Source organism: Idiotropiscis lumnitzeri, unplaced genomic scaffold, assembly GCF_059441095.1.
Source record: "Idiotropiscis lumnitzeri isolate Australia: NSW breed Sydney's pygmy pipehorse unplaced genomic scaffold, RoL_Ilum_1.0 HiC_scaffold_52, whole genome shotgun sequence".
NCBI lineage: Eukaryota > Metazoa > Chordata > Actinopteri > Syngnathiformes > Syngnathidae > Idiotropiscis > Idiotropiscis lumnitzeri.
Window position 1 is genome coordinate 157,193 of NW_028283590.1, and position 25,742 is coordinate 182,934.

At 42.5% G+C, this 25,742-nt stretch overlaps 1 long non-coding RNA gene across 2 annotated transcripts in view; it reads left to right on the forward strand.

The window, feature by feature from the left end:
• The first annotated feature begins 388 nt into the window (after positions 1 to 388).
• LOC148315705 (uncharacterized) overlaps positions 389 to 25,742 on the forward strand; it is a 57,689-nt gene continuing 32,335 nt past the window's right edge. The window contains exons 1-2 of one of the 2 annotated variants that reach the window (XR_015840665.1): positions 389 to 493; positions 569 to 669. This is a non-coding gene — a long non-coding RNA (uncharacterized LOC148315705). Of the gene's footprint in view, positions 494 to 568; positions 670 to 7,818; positions 7,921 to 25,742 lie in introns of those variants that run through there. The other variant, XR_015840666.1, reaches the window with a different exon arrangement.

Below are 25,742 nucleotides of genomic sequence, written 5' to 3' on the forward strand. Positions count from 1 at the left end.
GAGGATATTCAGGCCCTGAAGACGGCTGCCAACTTATTTTTGATCGCAGTGGTAGCGCCACCAACTGGTTAAAACAAATACAAATTATTTTCGTTGATGTTTTTCTCCGGGCAGGTTAACAAAATCTACCTTATATTTGCTCGGATGAGTGTTTAGGCCTTGAGGATGTCACAATACGAAAGTCTTTCGCCTTCTTCAGAGTGTCACATGATGGTGTCTTGTGACCCGTCTTTATCAGCTGATGTTCCATGAGGGCGTGACTTACCTGTCACAAGAATGAAGGCAAGTCACGCCCCCCGCTGTCCGTTCACTCCGCCAAGATGCTGCTCCAGGTGGTAGAGAGGATGAAGGCTCCCTTGTCTCTGTTCATGGTTTTTATGCCTCGCTTTCAGATCTCAATGGCCTCTCTGATCCAGCGCTGTTGTTTGTTCTCTTCGGTGCGGATGACCCTGCCCTTCTCCCGGTCCATGATGTGGTTTTCCCTTTTGCAGTGGTCAGTGATTGCTGATTTGTAATGTTCATGTTGTGCTTGTTCTTTTACTGCTATGATTTTTCATTTTTTTGACAGGTAATTCACACCCTCATGGAACATCAGCTGATAAAGACGGGTCTCAAGACACCATCATGCGACACTCTGAAGAAGGCGAAAGACTCGCCGAAACATGTCAGGTAAAAAATTTACCTAAAACATAATTGTCTGCTTTTAATGAATCTGTCAAATATCAATAATAAGAAGACAAAATGAACCTAATACAAATAAATGAATGCTTAATAACTCCCCTGCACATGCTCCTAAAAATCCAAACCTTCACCTGTAAATAAAATGTCCCGACCTGAAGACATCTTAATGTTATTATTTTGTTATACACACAGCGCCGCCAAGTGGAATAAAAAATTTGTTTTTATTTTAATTTTCACCTACTGCACGGTGCCCTTTTGACGAATCCGACTGAAAATTAGTCAGAAAAGACTCAAGACAATGATCTTACTCTCTGCGGAGTTTTGTGACGTTTTGGCAAAAGGCGTGGCTATTACGGTGCTGAAAAGTCCGATTGTACTTTGTGGCAACAAAAGCTCCGGCAACATGACTGAGATGATCCTATCTTCTCGAAGTTGTACACATTTGAGGATACTTCAACCCTGAAGACATCTACCAACCTATTTTTCATCGTAGTAGTAGCGCCACCAACTGGTAAAAGCTAATACAAGTTATTTTCTTGGATGTTTTTCTCCGTGCAACTCAACAAGGTCGCCCTCATATATGCTCGGAGGACTGTTTCGTCCATGAGGATGTCACAATACGAAATTCATCCTTTTTCGTGAAAAGTTGTGGGAGTGGCATTGCACTGTTCGGCAATAAAACAACGCTGATTATGAGGTTCTAAATATGAACGACAACTCGTGAAACTTTACACACACATCAGGCCGAGCAAATTTATCAATATTTTATACGTTAGTTGTGCAGCTTTTTTGAAATGGCTCGCCATGGCCCTCGAGAAATGTTAAAAAAAGCAGCCCTGGTTGAGTGTTTCACCTCGCTTTTTGTAAATTTTATGGAGTACAGTGAACCCTCGGTAATCGCGGTTAATGGGGACAGAGACCACCCGCGAAAACTGAAAATCCGCGAAGTAGCGGCGCACCTTCAAAAATGCTTAAAAAAATATACAATATATATAATAAATATATAAATATATATATATATATATATTTATATACGGGGAGAGAGAGAGAGAGTGAAATTCATGTTATAACAAAAAAAACAAATTATTATTCAAACGTATTATTTTTTTATTTCCCAGCCATTCTTTTTTAATTTATTTAATTACTCTGACTTTTACCTGCTGGTACGCCGTCCGGTGTGCCCTGTGAAATGAAAGGTGCCATTCTTTATTTATTTATTTATTTATTCATTTATTCATTCATAACTGACAGCTTCGCGCTCCGCTCGTGCGCGGAAGAGGTGCTCCGATTCGGCTTAACTGTGACACACGCCCACCCTCCTCCCCCGGAGCTTCCATTCGGTTAAACTTAGGGGCCGCTTGGCACCGCCCGTGCCCGGGGAAGGTGCTCCTCTTCGGCTTACTGTGTCGCGAGCATGCCCTCCTCCTCCGGAGCTTCCATTCGGTTAAACTTAGGGGCCGCTTGGCACCGCCCGTGCCCGGGGAAGGTGCTCCTCTACGGCTTAACTGCCACGCACGCCGGCCGGAGCTCTGGTACGGTCCGAACCGCGCGAAACGTCGCCACCGATCGTGTCCGGGGGAACGTGCTCTTCTTCGTCCACTCTCCTCTTCGCCCACGCTCTTCTTCGGCGCACGCCGGCCGTCTAACCGCTCCAGCGCCCCGTCGTGCCGCTCGGCGAAACTACAATGCCCCCGAATATTTTTTATACCCGCGAAGCACTGAACCCGCGAAAGGTGAACCGCGAAGTAGCGAGGGTTCACTGTATGTATAAGACCAAGACCTACAAAAAAGTCTCTTGGAGCAATGAGCTAGGTTTTACAGGAAGTCGGCCATTTTGAATTTATTAAAAGGGGGCGGGTCACCACAATGGACTTTGTGTAGAAATTATTATTGGGGCCCGAGCAGCGACCGCGGCGAGGTCCCTATTGTTTATGTAGAAATTATTATTAGGGCCCGAGCAGCGACCGCTACGAGGTCCCCATTGTTTTTGTGGAAATTATTATTATTATTATTATTAGGGCCCGAGCAGTGACCGCTGCGAGGTCCCTATTGTTTTTCTAGAAATTGTTATTAGGGCCCGAGCTGCGACGGCTGCGAGGTCCCTATTGTTTTTGTAGAAAATATTATTACTTTCAAATTTCCCCATTGTGGGACTAATAAAGGACATCTTATCTTATCTTCTCTTATTATTATTATTATTATTAGGGCCTGAGCAGCGACCGCTGCGAAGTCCCTATTGTTTTTGTAGAAATTATTATTATTATTATTTTTCCGATTGTTCGATTGCATTTTTGACCCCCGAAACATGCACAAAAATTCACCAAACTTGGCAGTCTCATCGGGCATGGCGAAAAATTTGATATTTTAATGTCTAATATGAATAGGAAGTGAGTTATGAATTTTTGAAAGTCCGACTTTTGCCCTTTTTTGCATGTTTACAGGGGTCATTCTTTTGCACCCTGATCCTAAAGGCTTCATCTGATTGCCTTAAAATTCTGTCTGTAGCATCTTAAGACCTAGGACAAACACTGGGGCTAAAATTGGGGCTAAAATCTTTTGTTTCCGAAATACTATATGACGGGGGCGGGGCTTCAAAGTTTTCACTTAAGATTTACTTCGCCGCAATGGACAAAATGCTTAATAACTCTCCTGCACATGCTGCTAAAAATCCAAAACTTCACATGTACATAAAGAGTCGGTACCTGAAGACATCTATATGTTTATATTCTGTTATACACCTTGCGCCAATCAATATAATTTTTTACATTTTGACGTACTGCACGGTGCCCTTTTAACGAATCCGATTGAAAATTGGCTAGAAAAGACTCAAGACATTGATCTTACTCTATCCCTATTTTTGTGACTTTCCTTCGAAGGGCGTGGCTATTACGGTGCCGCAGAGTCTGATTATTCTCCGTGGCAACAAAAGTTCCTGCAAAATGATTCAGATGATCCATCTTCTTGAAATTTTTCACATTTGAGGATATTCAGGCCCTGAAGACGGCTGCCAACTTATTTTTTATCGCAGTGGTAGCGCCACCAACTGGTTAAAACAAATACAAATTATTTTCGTTGATGTTTTTCTCCGGGCAGGTTTACAAAATCTACCTTATATTTGCTCGGATGAGTGTTTAAGCCTTGAGGATGTCACAATACGAAAGTCTTTCGCCTTCTTCAGAGTGTCACATGATGGTGTCTTGTGGCCCGTCTTTATCAGCTGATGTTCCATGAGGGCGTGACTTACCATTCACAAGAATGAAGGCAAGTCACGCCCCCCGCTGTCCGTTCACTCCGCCAAGATGTTGCTCCAGGTGGTAGAGAGGATGAAGGCTCCCTTGTCTCTGTTCATGGTTTTTATGCCTCGCTTGCAGATCGCAATGGCCTTCTGATCCAGCGCTGTTGTTTGTTCTCTTCGGTGCGGATGACCCTGCCCTTCTCCCGGTCCATGATGTGGTTTTCCCTTTTGCAGTGGTCAGTGATTGCTGATTTGTAATGTTCATGTTGTGCTTGTTCTTTTACTGCTCTGATTTTTCATTTTTTTGACAGGTAAGTCACACCCTCATGGAACATCAGCTGATAAAGACGGGTCTCAAGACACCATCATGCGACACTCTGAAGAAGGCGAAAGACTCGCCGAAACATGTCAGGTAAAAAATTAACCTAAAACATAATTGTCTGCTTTTAATGAATCAGTCAAATATCAATAATAAGAAGACAAAATGTACCTAATACAAATAAATGAATGCTTAATAACTCCCCTGCACATGCTCCTAAAAATCCAAACCTTCACCTGTAAATAAAACGTCCCGACCTGAAGACATCTTAATGTTATTATTTTGTTATACACACAGCGCCGCCAAGTGGAATAAAAAATGTGTTTTTATTTTAATTTTCACGTACTGCAACGTGCCCTTTTGACGAATCCGACTGAAAATTAGTCAGAAAAGACTCAAGACAATGATCTTACTCTCTGCCGAATTTTGTGACGTTTTGGCAAAAGGCGTGGCTATTACGGTGCTGAAAAGTCCGATTGTACTTTGTGGCAACAAAAGCTCCGGCAACATGACTCAGATGATCCTATCTTCTCGAAGTTGTACACATTTGAGGATACTTCAGCCCTGAAGACATCTACCAACTTATTTTTCATCGTAGTAGTAGCGCCACCAACTGGTAAAAGCTAATACAAGTTATTTTCTTGGATGTTTTTCTCCGTGCAACTCAACAAGGTCGCCCTCATATATGCTCGGATGACTGTTTCGGCCATGAGGATGTCACAATACGAAATTCATCCTTTTTCGTGAAAAGTTGTGGGAGTGGCATTGCACTGTTCGGCAATAAAACAACGCTGATTATGAGGTTCTAAATATGAACGACAACTCGTGAAACTTTACACACACATCAGGCAGAGCAAATTTATCAATATTTTATACGTTAGTTGTGCAGCTTTTTTGAAATGGCTCGCCATGGCCCTCGAGAAATGTTCAAAAAAGCAGCCCTGGTTGAGTGTTTCACCTCGCTTTTTGTAAATTTTATGGAGTACAGTGAACCCTCGGTTATCGCGGTTAATGGGGACCGAGACCACCCGCGAAAACTGAAAATCCGCGAAGTAGCGGCGCACCTTCAAAAATGCTTAAAAAAAAATACAATATATATAATAAATATATAAATATATATATATATATATATATATATATACGGGGAGAGAGAGAGAGAGTGAAATTCATGTTATAACAAAAAAACCAAATTATTATTCAAACGTATTATTTTTTTATTCCCCAGCCATTCTTTTTTAATTTATTTAATTACTCTGACTTTTACCTGCTGGTACGCCGTCCGGTGTGCCCTGTGAAATGAAAGGTGCCATTCTTTATTTATTTATTTATTTATTCATTTATTCATTCATAACTGACAGCTTCGCGCTCCGCTCGTGCGCGGAAGAGGTGCTCCGATTCGGCTTAACTGTGACACACGCCCACCCTCCTCCCCCGGAGCTTCCATTCGGTTAAACTTAGGGGCCGCTTGGCACCGCCCGTGCCCGGGGAAGGTGCTCCTCTTCGGCTTACTGTGTCGCGAGCATGCCCTCCTCCTCCGGAGCTTCCATTCGGTTAAACTTAGGGGCCGCTTGGCACCGCCCGTGCCCGGGGAAGGTGCTCCTCTACGGCTTAACTGCCACGCACGCCGGCCGGAGCTCTGGTACGGTCCGAACCGCGCGAAACGTCGCCACCGATCGTGTCCGGGGGAACGTGCTCTTCTTCGTCCACTCTCCTCTTCGCCCACGCTCTTCTTCGGCGCACGCCGGCCGTCTAACCGCTCCAGCGCCCCGTCGTGCCGCTCGGCGAAACTACAATGCCCCCGAATATTTTTTATACCCGCGAAGCACTGAACCCGCGAAAGGTGAACCGCGAAGTAGCGAGGGTTCACTGTATGTATAAGACCAAGACCTACAAAAAAGTCTCTTGGAGCAATGAGATAGGTTTTACAGGAAGTCGGCCATTTTGAATTTACTTAAAAGGGGGCGGGTCACCACAATGGACTTTGTGTAGAAATTATTATTGGGGCCCGAGCAGCGACCGCGGCGAGGTCCCTATTGTTTATGTAGAAATTATTATTAGGGCCCGAGCAGCGACCGCTACGAGGTCCCCATTGTTTTTGTGGAAATTATTATTATTATTATTATTAGGGCCCGAGCAGTGACCGCTGCGAGGTCCCTATTGTTATTAGGGCCCGAGCTGCGACGGCTGCGAGGTCCCTATTGTTTTTGTAGAAAATATTATTACTTTTATTATTATTATTATTATTATTATTAGGGCCTGAGCAGCGACCGCTGCGAAGTCCCTATTGTTTTTGTAGAAATTATTCTTATTATTATTTTTCCGATTGTTCGATCGCATTTTTGACCCCCGAAACATGCACAAAAATTCACCAAACTTGGCAGTCTCATCGGGCATGGCGAAAAATTTGATATTTTAACGTCTAATATGAACAGGAAGTGAGTTATGAATTTTTGAAAGTCCGACTTTTGCCCTTTTTTGCATGTTTACAGGGGTCATTCTTTTGCACCCTGATCCTAAAGGCTTCATCTGATTGCCTTAAAATTCTGTCTGTAGCATCTTAAGACCTGGGACAAACACTGGGGCTAAAATTTTTTGTTTCCGAAATACTATATGAACGGGGGCGGGGCTTCGAAGTTTTCACTTAAGATTTCCTTCGCCGCAATGGACAAAATGCTTAATAACTCTCCTGCACATGCAGCTAAAAATCCAAAACTTCACATGTACATAAAGAGTCGGTACCTGAAGACATCTATATGTTTATATTCAGTTATACACCTTGCGCCAATCAATATCATTTTTTACATTTTGACGTACTGCACGGTGCCCTTTTAACGAATCCGATTGAAAATTGGCTAGAAAAGACTCAAGACATTGATCTTACTCTATCCCTATTTTTGTGACTTTCCTTCGAAGGGCGTGGCTATTACGGTGCCGCAGAGTCTGATTAATCTCCGTGGCAACAAAAGTTCCTGCAAAATGATTCAGATGATCCATCTTCTCGAAATTTTTCACATTTGAGGATATTCAGGCCCTGAAGACGGCTGCCAACTTATTTTTGATCGCAGTGGTAGCGCCACCAACTGGTTAAAACAAATACAAATTATTTTCGTTTATGTTTTTCTCCGGGCAGGTTAACAAAATCTACCTTATATTTGCTCGGATGAGTGTTTAGGCCTTGAGGATGTCACAATACGAAAGTCTTTCGCCTTCTTCAGAGTGTCACATGATGGTGTCTTGTGACCCGTCTTTATCAGCTGATGTTCCATGAGGGCGTGACTTACCTGTCACAAGAATGAAGGCAAGTCACGCCCCCCGCTGTTCGTTCACTCTGCCAAGATGCTGCTCCAGGTGGTAGAGAGGATGAAGGCTCCCTTGTCTCTGTTCATGGTTTTTATGCCTCGCTTGCAGATCTCAATGGCCTCTCTGATCCAGCGCTGTTGTTTGTTCTCTTCGGTGCGGATGACCCTGCCCTTCTCCCGGTCCATGATGTGGTTTTCCCTTTTGCAGTGGTCAGTGATTGCTGATTTGTAATGTTCATGTTGTGCTTGTTCTTTTACTGCTCTGATTTTTAATTTTTTTGACAGGTAAGTCACACCCTCATGGAACATCAGCTGATAAAGACGGGTCTCAAGACACCATCATGCGACACTCTGAAGAAGGCGAAAGACTCGCCGAAACATGTCAGGTAAAAAATTAACCTAAAACATAATTGTCTGCTTTTAATGAATCAGTCAAATATCAATAATAAGAAGACAAAATGAACCTAATACAAATAAATGAATGCTTAATAACTCCCCTGCACATGCTCCTAAAAATCCAAACCTTCACCTGTAAATAAAACGTCCCGACCTGAAGACATCTTAATGTTATTATTTTGTTATACACACAGCGCCGCCAAGTGGAATCAAAAATGTGTTTTTATTTTAATTTTCACATACTGCACGGTGCCCTTTTGACGAATCCGACTGAAAATTAGTCAGAAAAGACTCAAGACAATGATCTTACTCTCTGCCGAATTTTGTGACGTTTTGGCAAAAGGCGTGGCTATTACGGTGCTGAAAAGTCAGATTGTACTCTGTGGCAACAAAAGCTCCGGCAACATGACTCAGATGATCCTATCTTCTCGAAGTTGTACACATTTGAGGATACTTCAGCCCTGAAGACATCTGCCAACTTATTTTTCATCGTAGTAGTAGCGCCACCAACTGGTAAAAGCTAATACAAGTTATTTTCTTGGATGTTTTTCTCCGTGCAACTCAACAAGGTCGCCCTCATATATGCTCGGAGGACTGTTTCGGCCATGAGGATGTCACAATACGAAATTCATCCTTTTTCGTGAAAATTTGTGGGAGTGGCATTGCACTTTTTGGCAATAAAACAACGCTGATTATGAGGTTCTAAATATAAACGACAACTCGTGAAACTTGACACACACATCAGGCAGAGCAAATTTATCAATATTTTATACGTTAGTTGTGCAGCTTTTTTGAAATGGCTCGCCATGGCCCTCGAGAAATGTTCAAAAAAGCAGCCCTGGTTGAGTGTTTCACCTCGCTTTTTGTAAATTTTATGGAGTACAGTGAACCCTCGGTTATCGCGGTTAATGGGGACCGAGACCACCCGCGGAAACTGAAAATCCGCGAAGTAGCGGCGCACCTTCAAAAATGCTTAAAAGAAAATACAATATATATAATAAATATATATATATATATATATATATATATATATATCTGTATATATATATATATATATATATATATATGTATATATATATATATATATATATATATATATATATGTATATATATATACGGGGAGAGAGAGAGAGTGAAATTCATGTTATAACAAAAAAAACAAATTATTATTAAAACGTATTATTTTTTTATTCCCCAGCCATTCTTTTTGTATTTATTTAATTACTCCGACTTTTACCTGCTGGTACGCCGTCCGGTGTTCCCTGTGAAATGAAAGGTGGCATTCTTTATTTATTTATTTATTTATTCATTTATTCATTCATAACTGACAGCTTCGCGCTCCGTTCGTGCCCGGGCGGAAGAGGTGTTCCAATTCGGCTTAACTGTGACACACGCCCGCCCTCCTCCCCCGGAGCTTCCATTCGGTTAAACTTAGGGGCCGCTTGGCACCGCCCGTGCCCGGGGAAGGTGCTCCTCTTCGGCTTACTGTGACGCGAGCATGCCCGCCTCCTCCGGAGCTTCCATTCGGTTAAACTTAGGGGCCGCTTGGAACCGCCCGTGCCCGGCGAAGGTGCTCCTCTTCGGCTTACTGTGACGCGAGCATGCCCTCCTCCTCCGGAGCTTCCATTTGGTTAAACTTAGGGGCCGCTTGGAACCGCCCGTGCCCGGGGAAGGTGCTCCTCTTCGGCTTACTGTGACGCGAGCATGCCCTCCTCCTCCAGAGCTTCCATTCGGTTAAACTTAGGGGCCGCTTGGCACCGCCCGTGCCCGGGGACGGTGCTCCTCTACGGCTTAACTGCCACGCACGCCGGCCGGAGCCCTGGTACGGTCCGAACCGCGCGAAACGTCGCCACCGATCGTGTCCGGGGGAACGTGCTCTTCTTCGTCCACTCTCCTCTTCGCCCACGCTCTTCTTCGGCGCACGCCGGCCGTCTAACCGCTCCAGCGCCCGTCGTGCCGCTCGGCGAAACTACAATGCCCCCGAATATTTTTTATACCCGCGAAGCACTGAACCCGCGAAAGGTGAACCGCGAAGTAGCGAGGGTTCACTGTATGTATAAGACCAAGACCTACAAAAAGTCTCTTGGAGCAATGAGCTAGGTTTTACAGGAAGTCGGCCATTTTGAATTTACTTAAAAGGGGCGGGTCACCAAAATGGACTTTGTGTAGAAATTATTATTGGGGCCCGAGCAGCGACCGCGGCGAGGTCCCTATTGTTTATGTAGAAATTATTATTAGGGCCCGAGCAGCAACCGCTACGAGGTCCCCATTGTTTTTGTGGAAATTATTATTACTTTTATTATTATTATTATTATTATTATTAGGGCCTGAGCAGCGACCGCTGCGAAGTCGCTATTGTTTTTGTAGAAATTGTTATTAGGGCCCGAGCTGCGACGGCTGCGAGGTCCCTAATGTTTTTGTAGAAAATATTATTACTTTTATTATTATTATTATTATTATTATTAGGGCCTGAGCAGCGACCGCTGCGAAGTCGCTATTGTTTTTGTTGAAATTATTATTATTATTATTTTTCCGATTGTTCGATCGCATTTTTGACCCCCGAAACATGCACAAAAACTCACCAAACTTGGCAATCTCATCGGGCATGGCGAAAAATTTGATATTTTAACGTCTAATATGAACAGGAAGTGAGTTATGAATTTTTGAAAGTCCGACTTTTGCCCTTTTTTGCATGTTTACAGGGGTCATTCTTTTGCACCCTGATCCTAAAGGCTTCATCTGATTGCCTTAAAATTCTGTCTGTAGCATCTTAAGACCTGGGACAAACACTGGGGCTAAAATCTTTTGTTTCCGAAATACGATATGACGGGGGCGGGGCTTCAAAGTTTTCACTTAAGATTTCCTTCGCCGCAATGGACAAAATGCTTAATAACTCTCATGCACATGCTGCTAAAAATCCAAAACTTCACATGTACATAAAGAGTCGGTACCTGAAGACATCTATATGTTTATATTCGTTTCCTGTCTTTTTTACGTCATAGTGTACATAAGGGTCTGATGCAACCTCTGACTGAGAATCAGCCTTGTCCGCATTGTGAATCATGTAAAAATCACCCAGCAGGGGGCAGAGGTGCAAAAGATCCGCCTTGAATCTGCGCCAGAGGTACAAATGGGGGGCGGGATCCTGGGGTAGACTTATAAGTGTGGAGAGCAGCGTGGGTAGCAGCAGCATCGGCAGCACTAGCAGCAGTCGTATTAGTAGCGTTAGCAATGAAATCCTCCAAGCAAATGACGATCGAGGAATGCTTTTTTGTAAAAAAAAAAGCTTCCTAAAAGCATCAAGGCGATGGAGACGCTTTGGTTGAGAGGATGACGCTTCGTCGTCGTCTCAACAAACAGGCGTCTAAAGAGGGTGCGCGTGCCTTGCGGCCTGCATCGCCTGCCTTCGGACAATAGCCAAAGCAGCTGAGAGTCCTCACCAGATCCCCCCGAACGAGGAGGTAAGCGCTCGCAAGTTACCATTGAACATGTGGTTTTACCCCTCATGCTTTTATTGTACATATCATGCATCTTGCGGGCAGAAAATGTCGCATAAATGTGCAGTTAGACGCGAGCGTATCTCCTCCCCGACGAGGAAACAACAATACTGAATGGTGTGGTAATCATGCATACTTTCTAAAATTCACAGATTGTGCATCCCGCGGCAAGAAAGTTCCTCCTCGTCTTGTTGGTGTAAAGAAAGGTAAATTATAATATGAAACTTCACACGCCAGCAATAAAATGCAGCAATAAATATATATTTCCAATTGTTTATATTTCTGTAATTTACAGGTTGTGCATCAGGAAGCAGTGGTTCCGGATGGCGTCACACTGGATGGCAACCGAGGAAAATCGACTTTACAGCAACCCCTGGACCACTGAATGCCGCTGCCCATTTGGAGTCTGAGGAGCCAGCTGATTTCCTGCAGCTGTTTCTCACGGATGAGCTTCTGCAGCACATCGCGGATGACAGCAATCACTTCCCAGACAATTATTTTCACACAAACCCCAGTGGACAAACACAAGCTCGCCTATTTTCCACGGACCAGCAAAGCCAGACCACAACGAAAGTGTCGGGTCTGTTTGCGCAAAGGCAAACGGAGTGAAACAAGAATGTGGTGTGAACTATGTTGTGTGCCCTTGCATCAAGGCAACTGTTTTATTTTATATCACACAAAAAAAAAGTATGTATGACACTGATGTATTTCATTTTTGTACATAGTTCAACAGTTCAGTCGTTTAGTGTTATGTGCAAATAAATTTATTTTATCAAAAACATGTTTTTTGTGCTTTTTTTTATTTTATAGAAGGCATGCATTATTTAGATGTTAGAGGTGTCATAAAAGCCATAAATAATAGTGTCAAAGTTCAAATTATGGTCAAAATGCATCAGTTTACAAAAAGCTCATTTTCTCAGTTTTTTCCCCAGGGATTGGAGTTTTCATGAAATTTAGCTATTTTCAAATGCCGATTGTTCAAGAATGGAAAAAGATAGGAACAAACATTTTTTTTCTGTTGAAAGAAGAGAGTCTCATCTTTCTTCGGGTGTGCTCCATGTCTATATAGCATTAGAATACAATATTCTGTGGGCCTTGCAATATTAGTCAAAACCCAGGAAAACTCTGGGATTGAGTGGGTTGCTCCAGTGAAAATGGCTGGTATTTAATGAGTTAAGACTGGTTAGGACATCCGGCTCGCAGTCCCAAGGTGCAGGGTTCGATCCCGGGACCCAGCTTTCCTGTGTGGAGGTTGCATTTGTGAGTGAGTTTGAGCGCAGATGGTTGTTCGTCTTTGCGTGCCCTGCGATTGGCTGGCAACCACTTCAGGGTGTGCCCCGCCTACTGCCCGTTGACAGCTGGGTAGGCTCCAGCACGCTATCCTTGTGAGAATAAGCGGATTGGATATTACATGTATGTGTTTATGCCCTAGGCCAGGCGAGGGCAAACTACGGCCCGGGGGCCACATGCGGCCCGTTAAAAGTTTTAATCCGGGCCGCCGAACTTGAAAAAAATTTAATGAATAAACCTTGTTAATGTTTTATTTTCTAAACACTGTGGTTTTCAAAGACAAATATTATTGTTGGAATGCTTTTATTCACTTTCATATAAAATTAAATGTATTTTTTTTCTCAGATGAGATGAGGTTTCCAAAACACTCCATCCATCTGCTCCTGGTCCGGCCCCTCTGTCATATTTTAGAACCCATTGTGGTCCTCCAATCAAAAAGTTTGCCCGCCCCTGCCCTAGGCTTTGTGTCTTTGCTTGGTTGACTGTGTAATGAGTGTATGAATGCATTTCTTTCTACCAGACACCTTGGACTTCCCATGGCAGATTAATAATCTATTTTATCTATCCATCAGAGTCACGAATGTCATTTGATGAGTAGAGAATTTAGAGTCTCCAATTAACCTAATATACATGGATTTGCGCATGGAAACCTGAGAAAAAGCCCTTAGTCCTACTTTTCCATCTGAACCACTTTATCCTCACGAGGGTCACAGCCGTGACATCCCAGCTGACTTCAGAAAGTAAGTGGGCGACGACTCATGATCTCTTGGTTGAATAATATTGTTAGGGGCTCAAAATGGCCCTCTACAATAAAATGGCAGAAGAATATTACATACTCTCTGGCAGAAGAATATTGCGTTTTTTTGTTTTGTCCAATTAACTTAAATAAAACTTGGGAAAATTTAATGATTACATGTAAACCAGCTGGTCTTCCCCATACCAAGCCCTGGCTAAAACTGACTGAAAAATGCATGATGTGTGCCTTTTAAACTCCTCGGCCCATCCACTATGCCAGGGATGGGCAAACTTTTTGATTGGGAGGGGGGGGGGCACAATGAGTCCTAAAATACATTTAATTTTAAACGAAAGTGAACAAAAGCATTACAACAATATATATGTCTTTGAAAAACCACAGTATTTAGAAAATAAACCATTAACAAGGCTTATTCATTTAATTTTTTTCAAGTTTGGGGGGCTGGATTGAAACGTTTAACGGGCCACAAGTGGCCCCCGGGCCGTAGTTTGCCCAAGTGCCCTAAGCCAATTGATTCTAAAAAATAACAGTTTTCTTCATCAAAACAACATTTTATGATCAACATAAATGTTAGTGAGTACATAAAGGTATACTCATTCGATCTATCATAACCCCATGCACTTAGACTGTACAAAAAAAAGAAAATTTTTATTTTAAAACCTAGTATTTCGCCATGACGTCACACGCTAGCGTCAAGTGCTTGGCGCTAAAAACCCGGAAGTAACAGCGGCGCTCGGTTTGAAAGTGGAGAGTTGTGCATGGTAGGCGAATTCGGGAGAAATGTTTGTTGAACACGAGGACTGTGGCGTAGAAGATGGTTTAACAGCGATCTAGTGCGCACCCAACCGTGATGGCTGACCAACGAAATAAATGCGGACCGACGGAGTGGACTGACAGGACGTGGAAAACAGGTGTGTGGCATGTGTGCGTGTGCACGAATGTGGGAGCGCGTTCACTATGGTGGCAGCGATCGCAAAGCAGCAGCACCACTCCTTGACAAAAGTATTGTACTTTCTCTGATGTTTTGGGTTTGCTCTGCTTTGGGGTTTGTAGTTCTGGCCACGCAAAAGTAACAAAGCAAGTTCTTGGATGTCTGCTTTTTTCTTGAACTGTTAATTGGTTAACATCGTGGCTCTTATTTTTATCTAATGTATGGAGTTTGGTGGCTATCTATATGCACAACTATATTAGTTGCACTTGAAATTGCATACAGAAAATTTGTATAAATAGGTTACGCTATAAAGTATAACAATATTAACAATCGTTATTGTTGTTACTGTTTATTTATTTTATTTTGCAATAACTGTGCTCCAAGCTTAGCTGTTGTGCCAGCTGCCAAGTAAAAATATGTAATCTCACTCAATAATAGGAATAAATACTTAACTAACATCTCAATTTTTCGGGTTGGGCTGTGGGGGAGGGGAGGGTGGCTGCCTGACAAAAAGCAGACTGTCCTGCACATGCGCAGACCAGCCGAGTGTGTGAAGTGTGCGTAAGTGCAGTACCGGGACCGACCACTAGACAGCGATCCTGAGTAATTTTTCGCACACACATTTCTAGCACACTCGTCTTGTTTTTGTGACCTTCCTGGGAAGCCCTGAAACTTTGACAGGACCTCCCCCTGAGCTTCTTATCACTGAATTCAATGCTCTTTTTTGTGGGGCCCAGATTTTTGGTCCCCACAAAAATTTTGGTCCCCTACAGTGGGTGTGCTGTCCGATGTTGGTCCCCAACATGTAGCTTATACAAACACACACACACACCCCTACTTGTTTTTTTTGACATTGTTGGGCCACCTGAGCAAAACTCACATTGTGGGAACCACCCTTTCTAGTGGTTGTACAGCTCTGAAAAAAATCAGGCAGTGTCCAGGAATTTAGTTAAACACAAAAACCACTTCAAATTACCAATTAATGACCTGGAGGTCAAATGAGTGACTCAAGTGCATGTAATTCAGTCACTGTAGCCCAAAGATTCTCTGGGCCAGTGGATGAACCATTATTCGTCTTGGACAGCATTGAAGCAGGCCGTAGCCTGGTTTCTAAAGCTGAAAGACTTACTGACAGAGTAAAGGAAAATAGAAAGGAGTTAATCACATTAGGTGAAGAAGGCAAGATGAATTTATTCAAGAGAACTGTCAAAGGAAAGTATTTGACCTGCGACGACTTGGATAAAGCAGAAAGAGAACTTGTGAAATACTGTCAAAGGCGAAGTTTCAAAAAAGATTTAGCCATATTTGAAAAACAAAAAAGGGTGAAGAAAAGTAGCCCACTTTACAAGTTCAATATAGTACTTCAAGATGGTGTCATGAGGGTTGGTGGACAGTTGAGCCACGCAGCCATGCCTGAAACAGCAAAACAGCAAGCCATCTTGCCAAGGATTCACATAACACAAAGCTAGTCCTGAGATACATTCATGAGATTACAGCTCACGCTGGAAGGAACCACATGATGGCTAATCTGCATCAACAGTTTTGGATACCTCGAGCTGCTAGAGTCATCAGAAGAGTGCTACCTGACGATCCGCCTTTCAAGAGAATTGGCGTTGATTATTTTGGTCCATTCTAAGTAAGTAGGGTTAGAGGACAAGTAAAGAGATACGGCGTGATTTTTACATGTCTCGCTGTACGAGCCGTACATCTGGAAATTGCATCTTCACGTGACACAGATGCTTGTCTCAACGCAATCCGAAGATTTCTTGTCAGAAGAGGACAAGTGAGAGAGATGTATTCTGATAACGGAACCAACTTTAGATCAGCTGACAGTGAAATGAAGAAATCAATCAAAGAATGGAACACTAAGTAAATCGAGAAACACATGCTGCAAAAAGGTATTCAGTGGCATAGCAATCCCCCAGCAGGTTCCCACCACGGAGGAAGCTGTGAGCGACTTATTTGGTCTGTGAGAAAAATCCTGAATGTCACTGTAAAAGAACAAATTTCGGGTGAAGAAAGTCAATATACCTTGCTTGGTGAGGCTGAAGCAGTTATAAACAGCAGGCCTATCACAAGGACATCTTCCGACCTCAACGACTTGGAAGCACTCACACCCAACACTCTGTTGTGGCTGAAGGTCAAACCTGAGTTACCTCCTGGAGTCTTCTGTAAAGACGACCAATACGCCCCAATACGTACCTCTGGGAATGAGCTGGTCAGCTCTTTAAAGAGTATTATGTAAGTTGAAATACATTAATCCATTTTTCTTTTTTGGACCATCTTTAACTGTGTAGTGTGTAATGTCTAAAATACAAAATGATCTGATTTTAGGGTGCAGTTGACGACTGTGGCACAGGTCCTCGCTCTACAAGTGCTAATAGTCTTCGGCAAAGAGAAAAATCTGCCATAAGGTACAGAAAACATTGGCATCAGAGTAAATGGATGCATGTTTTTGCAATGTGCGAGGAAACTGGCGAACTCAGAGAAAACTACGCAGGCTTGGGAGAACATGCAAACTCTACACAGGAAGGCCGGAGCCGGAATCGATCCCACAACCTCTGCATTGTGAGACCATCGTGCTCACAAGTCGCCCACCGTGGCGGCCGTCCATTATGAATGCCATCCCACCATCCATTATCTGTACGGCTTCTCCTCACAAGGGTTGCGGGGGGTGCTGGAGCCTATCCCAGCTATCTTGGGGCAGTAGGTGGGGTACACCCTAAACTGGTTGCCAGCCAATCGCAGGTCACACAAAGACAAACAACCATCCGCGCTCACACTCACACCAATTTAGGGTGTCCAAACAACCTGCCATGCATGTGTTTGGAATGTGGGAGGAAACCGGAGAACCCACGCAGGCGTGTGGGAAACATGCAAACTCCAAACAGGAAAGCCGGAATCAATCCCGCGACCTCTGCATTGTGAGACCATCGTGCTAACAAGTCGCCCACCATGCATCCCTGCTAAATAAATGATTAATTTTTACATTTTAGTATTTGTAAGCGATCTTGTGTTCATGACAGCATTTTCAACAGTGTGGGTGTTTGTATGAAAGCATTTCACTCGTGTATGGGCATGAGCATGTTTCAGTTGTATTTATGAATAACAATAATTTCACAATTGTGCCTGAGCGCCTTTCACTGGTGTGTATGAGAATGTTTCACCTATGTGTATGAGCGCATTTGACGAGTGTATGAGCAACAACTATTTCACTAGTGTGTATGAGAGCGTTTCACTCGTATGTATGATAGCGTTTCATAAGTATGCATGAGCAACAACAATTTCACTGGTGTGTAAGAGTGCATTTCAGAAGTGTGAAGCGATTCCTGACTTTTGTCCCCAACGGCACCTCATACTCCCCATCTCCCGCTCACTTCTCCTGACCCCATGAGCCATCCCCGTTGCTACTACATGGAGATTTGATGTGTTTTTTTGTTTTTTTTGTTATTAGCTTCTTCAACATCTCTTCTGATTCTCATCTCTTCTCTGGCGCTCGTCTCCGCCTGTCTGATTTGAAGTCGACCTCAGAATTTGCACTATTTTGACATGACTTCTGTGGTAATCACTACTGACATATTGTGTCATTTGCTCAATAATACATTAAAATTATAATAAATAATAAAAATGGGTCCGGTGCCGAGCTCTGGCTTCATATCTTTAAAAGTGGTCTTCTCAAATCTGTTACTAATGGCCTCTAAATCGGTTGTGGTAGAGAAGGGGCAAATTAGACCTTATGGCATCTTAATTTGGTCAAGTCTTGTACCCATTTTCAAGGCCAGCGACTATTGCTTTAGCTATATACAAGAAAAGGATTACTCTGAATATACACAACAACAAATCCCAGATGTCCATCCCAAATGTTGTTTCAAAATAATCCAGTTCAGATGATAAACAAATGTATTGGTATGTTGAGGTCATTATTTCAAATCAAAATATACACTTCTTTTTCAGACAATGGGGAGGATCGAAGAAGTGGAAAAGTTGCAGGAGTAACTTCAAAACAATGCAAAGAGACAGAATCTGGAAGAATGTCAAGTTTGTCCATGTTTATATTTCTGGAATTTAGTGGGCGTGCATCTCGAAATGTTTGGGGATGGTTCGGGCTGCCAGACAAGACTTTCACTGCGAGCGCTGGACCACTGGATGCTGCGGCAAACAGCGGACTTCTTGCAGCTATTTATTACCAACAAGCTACTCCTGCACATCAATGATGCGGATGGCACAGACTGCTTTGCAGACAATTATTTTGAGGCAAAACCAAGAGGTCTGTAAGCACTCTGAAAACAAAGTAAAATATTTGACACCCACGGCAAAGAAAGCCATGCTAGGCTGGGCGATAAACCGAAAATTTACCGTTACCGAAATTTATTACAATGACCGAAATCATTTTGCCCATGTCGGTAAATTCGATGAATAAAAAAAGAAAAGCCTTTTGTCTGCGGCAATGTTCATGCCCCTTTAAGACCGCTACAGCGCCTCTAGTCATGTGACTCCACCCGTCTGTCGCTCTCGTTGCTGGCGATTCAAATCCAGAAGCTTTCTCACCACCCACAACACAACCATGCTGTGCTGAAAGTTCAAAGTGAGAAGCAAGGTTCGACAAGTGACAACAGCCCATGAACGGAGGCGACACCATACGAGAGAACGTCTCAGAGGTGGACGCGATAGCCTAGCACATAGCTAAAGATAAAGCTCCTCTAGTTACGTGGCGCGCACAGGATTTAAACGCTTCATGAAAGCCGTATTTCCCGATATGGACTACATCGGGCCGGGAGCTTAGACATGTCAAGCATTTTGCATCTACATCCGACTTGTGGTCGGGTCGCAACATGGATCCCTGATTGAGCCTAACTGTGCATTACATAGATGACAAGTGGCGACTGCGCAGCAGAGTACTCGAGATGGCACATTTTCCCCGATAATACCCACTTGTTTATTTGGCTTGCATTGACATTTTCTTTCATTTTATTTCGCGTTTTTTTATTTGCCATTATTTACATCATGAGAGCATCATGGCGCAATCTATTTGCAGAAAAAGATTTCGCAAGAGGTACCCTTTTTCTTTGTGACATTGTTCAAGTCATGCAAAGCAAGCTCAGGGTTCGCGGTTAACCGCTTCCCGATTGCCCGGGGCAAGTGAAATTTGGCCACGGGCAAGGTAAAATTATGGGCAACTTGCCCGACCGGGCAAGCATTTTTTAAAGCAGCCAAATATCTTTAATTTTGACGAAAACGGTGGTGTGATCTGTTTGTGTGCACTGTATGGTGATGGTTTAACCCAGACAACCCCTTATGTTTTGGTATGGTCCATTGGCCTTATCGGGGGTAATGGGCGGGCGCTACGGGGATCAGTTAGTTCAGTGAATGTCGAGTTAAAGTGGACGTCAATAAATCCCGCAGTATTGGAACTCGCTGTCGTAGCATCCTCATTTGAAGTTTGAAAAACACAACAAAAACCTACGATATTTTGGCCGAAAATTGACAGCCGGAAGTTTTCTTACCTTCTGCGCATGTTTACGAGTGGCGACGAGTTCGTTCAAATCCGAACATTTCGGATTCCTCTGACATGACTAAAATAGCTCGAATATTTTTAAGTAGACAATTCAGTTGTGAGTAAGGAAGGGAGTAATATTTGATTATTGGCTGTTAATTCATTAGCTCCATGATGTGACCTGACATAGTGTCAGTGACTGTGTTCTGTTTATGCTATGAAATTTATGGAGGCAGCACCACAGGCACTGGTCTTAAAGGAATACACAAATTTGCCACACTCATAATTTACTCATGTGATTCCTCAATTAATACGCTCTCCTGGACTTAAAATTGATCATCTGGATTGCTGTAATATCATTTTCCCAATTTAACATGCAGATTTGTTAATTATTAAAACTACAATTAACATTTTCAATAACTGCACAGGATGATACATTTGCTCTTGTGAGTAGGGTTTCATGGTTGATGATGAAAACAAGATTAATTTATGCTTATCAGATTATATGTTTATTTACATTTGTGGCGCACATTTTACAACCATAAACATTTTATTCTTAGAGAAAAAAAATTGTCACTTGCCCAAGTCGGGCAAGTAATTTGGCCACTCGGGCAAGGCAAATTTTAGTGGCACTTGCCCTATGGGCAAGCAGTTTTTAAAGTTAACCGCGAACCCTGCAAGCTATTTGGAATGTTCATACAAATGATTTTTGTACTTTTATTTTTCATTGAAAGTAAAGTGTACCAGTTGGTCAATAAAAAAAACAGTCAATATGCAATTCCTGCATTTATTTTGATTTTAGTCCACGTGGGAATTTATTGTGCATTTATCGTTATCGAGGTAAAATTGCTCGATTTCTCGCGATATTGATTTGAGGTCATATCGCCCAGCCCTTCTACAGCATGTATACAGTGTGAGACGTGTTGTGTTCACTTGCTCCAAGGCAATTGTTTTTAAGTGTATACCACATACCCAACGAATTGTGTAATTTGTATGGCGGGGTGTACACATGCGTTGCAAAAACACATGCACACACTGTCACTCACGCACTTCCGTATATAGTTTATTTCAGCACCTTTTGTCATGCTGTTTTTATTTTATAGAAGGAAAGCATTATTTTGATGTCTGAGCTGTCACAAAAGAAAAAATAGAACTGTTGAAGTCAAGTCAAGCTTGTGCTTGAAATGTTTGTTCTTAGTTTCTCAGTTTTTCGTGAGCAATGGGAATTCAGTTATATTCAAACGCTGTCAGGTAAAGGCTCCATATTTTTATAGCATTATAGCACACTATTCTGTGGGCGCTAGAATTGAAGGGTTTGCGTTAGTAAAAATAGGTGGGATTAAATGAGCTGAAGTGTATCTCTTGAGTGCTCCTTAAATATTTGCCTGTGTTGGTATATTTTATTTTGGTCGTGTCATGTTTATTCTTACGCTGAAAGAGACATGAGGTGTTCGAAAAAAATAAATGATTTTTTTTTTTCCCGGTCAAAACTACCAATGGTGTCTGTTTTTTTTCCCTCCGTGAAATGTACGAGTTATCACTTTGACGCGCATGATGTCACGTAGCTGGAGGACTGGAAACTTGCACGAACAACATTTACGTTGAAATGTAACAATGACACATATATCGACATCTAACAAACATGCATGGGCATCTAACATTGACACTTACATTGACGTCTATAACATAAACCATTACAATCACATCTAACAAACACGGACATCTAACAGACACATCGACATCCATCATAAACATTTACATAGACATCGACATCTAACCAACCTCTACATAGACATCTTACACACATCGACATCTAACAAACATTTACATAGACATCTAACATAAACACATCTAATATAGACACATAGATTGACATCTAACATCGACACATTGAGATCTAACATAGACATACATTGACATCTAACATAGACTGTTACATCGACAACTAACATCGACACAAGGCTTTGTCAAATGACACGTCATGACGACATATACAGAGACACAAGGCACAACAGCATATTTTTGGTACAAATTGAACCCGATATGTTAGCTACCTCGTTCGACTTAAAGGGTTAGCGAACTTGTTATGGTGGTTGAGGCGTGGTGGCTACCCAGCTCGTGTAGTGTATATTAAACTTAAGTTAATAATTTATGACCAGTAAACACGGATGTTGTAACGCAAAACAATGTTCAAATGTTAGTTTTTTTTCAACACATTTCATGAGAAAAAGCTCTACTTGTCTGTGAGAAATGTATGTTGTAGACCCATTATATAACACAATATTACACAATTTTACATTGGAATTTCATTTAATAAAACATTGACAATTATCTTTACAAACACTGTGTATGATTCATCTTTTCATTTGTTGTTCAATGAGCAAAACAGTGGCGATCAAAACAGTGCAAATTAAATGACATTTTATAGGTATCTGGTTGCAATACAGTGAACCCTCGCTACTTCGCGGTTCACCTTTCGCGGGTTCAGTGCTTCGCGGGTCTAAAAAATATTCGGGGGCATTGTAGTTTCGCCGAGCGGCACGACGGGGCGCTGGAGTGGTTAGACGGCTGGCGTCCGCCGAAGAAGAACGTGGGCGAAGAGGAGAGTGGACAAAGAAGAGCACGTTCCCCCGGGCACGATTTGGGGCGACGTTTCGCGCGGTTCGGACCGTACCAGAGCTCCGGCCAGCGTGCGTGGCAGTTAAGCCGAAGAGGAACAACTTCCGCCCGGGCACTAGCGGGGCGACATTTCGCTCCGTTCGGGACCGTGCGAGAGCTCCGGAGGAGACCGGCCGGCGTGCGTGGTTGTTAAGCCGAAGAGGAACACCTTCCGCCCGGGCATGAGCGGAGCGCGAGGCTGTCAGTTATGAATGAATAAATGAATAAATAAATGAAGAATGCCAGGGCACACCGGACGGCGTACCAGCAGGTAAAAGTCGAAGTAATTAAATAAATACAAAAAGAAGTAATTGAATAAATACAAAAATAATGGCTGGGGAATAAAAAAATGTTTTAATAATTTTTTTTTTTGTTATAACATGAATTTCACCCTCTCTCTCTCTACCCGTATATATATATATATATATATATATATATATATTATTTTATTTATTTATTTTTTTAAGCATTTTTGAAGGTGCGCCGCTACTTCGCACTTTTTTTTAAAAGCATTTTTGAAGGTGCGCCGCTACTTCGCACTTTTTTTTTTTTAAGCATTTTTGAAGGTGCGCCGCTACTTCGCGGATTTTCAGTTTTCGCGGGTGGTCTCGGTCCCCATTAACCGCGATAACCGAGGGTTCACTGTAGTAAGTTACATTCTAATTTACATTGACAGGTAATGGAAATGACTACTGGTAACCTCAATTGAACTGTATTTCAGTCAGAATGCCTCAAACATCATAAAAAAATAAAACGTTGAGTTTTATTTCTCCTTCAAAATGTCAGAAGAAATACTCTATAATGGCCTGACGACATTAACATAGCTTATAGTATATAGCAGGGATGGGAAAACTTTTTTATTGGCGGGCCACAATGGGTTCTAAAATTTGACAGAGGGGCTGGACCAGGAGCAGATGGATGGAGTGTTTTGGTAACCTCATCTCATCTGAGAAAAAAAATACATTTAATTTTAAATGAAAGTGAACAAAAGCTTGTCTTTGAAAAACCACACTATTTTGAAAATAAAACATTAACAAGGTTTTTTTTTTTTTTTTTCAAATTCGGCGGGCCGGATTAAAACGTTTAACGGGCCGCATGTGGCCCCCGGGCCGTAGTTTTCTCACGTCGGTATATAGCATAGCGGCATAGGTTCCCTCGTCAACATCAAGTGAGTTACCCTCTTACCAAGACCAAAATACGGGGCTCTCCATCTCCCGGTCACTTCTCCAGACCCCAACAGTCACCCTCGTTGCGAGAACTTGGAGATTCGATGTTTATTTTTTTTCGCTTCTTCAACTTCGTGTCTGATTCTTTTCTCTTCTCTGGCTCCAGGATTCCGCTGTCAATCAGATGACGATTGAGGCGGGACTTCCGGTTCAAAGTCACCCTCAGAGTTTGCAACCATTTGAGATGGCTTCTGTGGTAATAACAACTGTCATAGGTGCAATTTGCTCTATAAAGCATTAAAAAAATAATAATAATAATAAATTACAAAAAATAGTCAAGTACAGCACTCGTCTCATAAACTAGGTAAGAATTTAGCGTTACTAACGTTGCTACACTATAAAGAGTGTTTTACTGACTAGCTAAACCCAGTTTGCTTAAACTGATCGTACACTGGACGAAATCTTACCGTTGTCTTTTTACAAATGGATTATGAAATTGTTGCAGAAATTGTTTTGCTGTGACGGAGGGCAAGTTTTATAAGGTTCGTTCATCGGGAAGGTTTTATATTAGACGAGGATGGTCTTGTTCTTCGGATTTTTTTTTTATTTATAAAAGGCCGAGCATTTGTATTTGCGCTCAGACTGTGTTGCACAGTGCACACGAACCAAAAGCTCTAAAGAAAACACAACACCCGATCCAAACGGAGGGACGTGTTATCTTTATCTTCCACACCGCCTATCTTGTACTGGCTTGCGGGGAGGTGCTGCCGCCTATCCCGTCTGACTTTGGGCGAAATGCGGGAGGGACGACCTGAACAGAGAAATACAAAAAGAAGCAGTACAGCGTCAGTGTAACTCCTTACGGGATAATATCCTCGTCGCATAAACAAGGTAAGAATTTCACGGTATGCATTTTGGTGAACTATAAAGCGTGCTTTACTGACTGGAGCGACGTCGAGTTAGCCTAAATGTATCGTGCATTGGACTAAATCTAGCAAGTTAGAATTATACGATTTGTTCTTCGGGAAGGTTTTATATTAGAGGAGGAATTAAGATCTTGCCCTTCGGACATTTTTTGTGATAAAAGGCCGAGCATTTGCATTTGCGCACAGTATTAGTCCACGAAACAAGAAATACCCATGTACAAATAACTTGCAATTATAATAGTTGGAGCTGTAACAAAGTGTTTTTCATACGGTGTTGTATAAATTAGCAGGAAATTAGAACACAAATTAAAACACGTACAGTAGATACAAGAAGAACAACGACAGTCACATGTTGAGTCGAAAGCTAAAGAATAAAAATGTGTCTTCAAAACGTTTTAAAAGTGGACAGAGAGGGGGCTTGCCTAACATTCAATGGAGAGTCAGGGAATGGACTCCGAGTGCAAGTTTCAGGCCATCTATCTCAAGAAAGAGCTTCTGATGCACCTCAAACGGGTACTGCAAATTTAGTAAGTTCAGCGCATAGTTAATTCCCATGAGCAGGAGACTGGCAACATTTCCACAACCTCATTTTCTTAAGCAACAATGGAAACAGAGGCATGGGATGTGTCTTCTTGTCCCTCACTTGCTTGGAAGACATAGAGTACGTGTGTCAAACTCAAGGCCCGGGGCCAGATCTGGCCCACAACCTAATTTTATGTTGCCCGCAAAGGGCAAATCATCTGCATCAACTTCCTGTTTCTAGCATATTTTCTTCACAACAACACTGAGATATGAGATATTGCCAATTATTTGTTACCAATCCTCCCCTTTTAAAATAAATTGAAAAATTGTTGAACAATTACTTACTAGCTTCTGATTTCAAAACTGGCTTTCCAATCAATTTATATGGGTTCACAGTCCCTCTGAGGGAAACCACAACTACGATGTGGCCCGTCCATCCTGGAGCGACAACACAGACGCTCTCTATAGGAAGGGTCAGAGCAGACTCTTCCTACTCAGGAGGCTGAGGTCCTTTGGCGTTCGGGGAACACTCCTCAGGAACTTCTATGACTCGGTGGTTTCATCAGTCATCTTC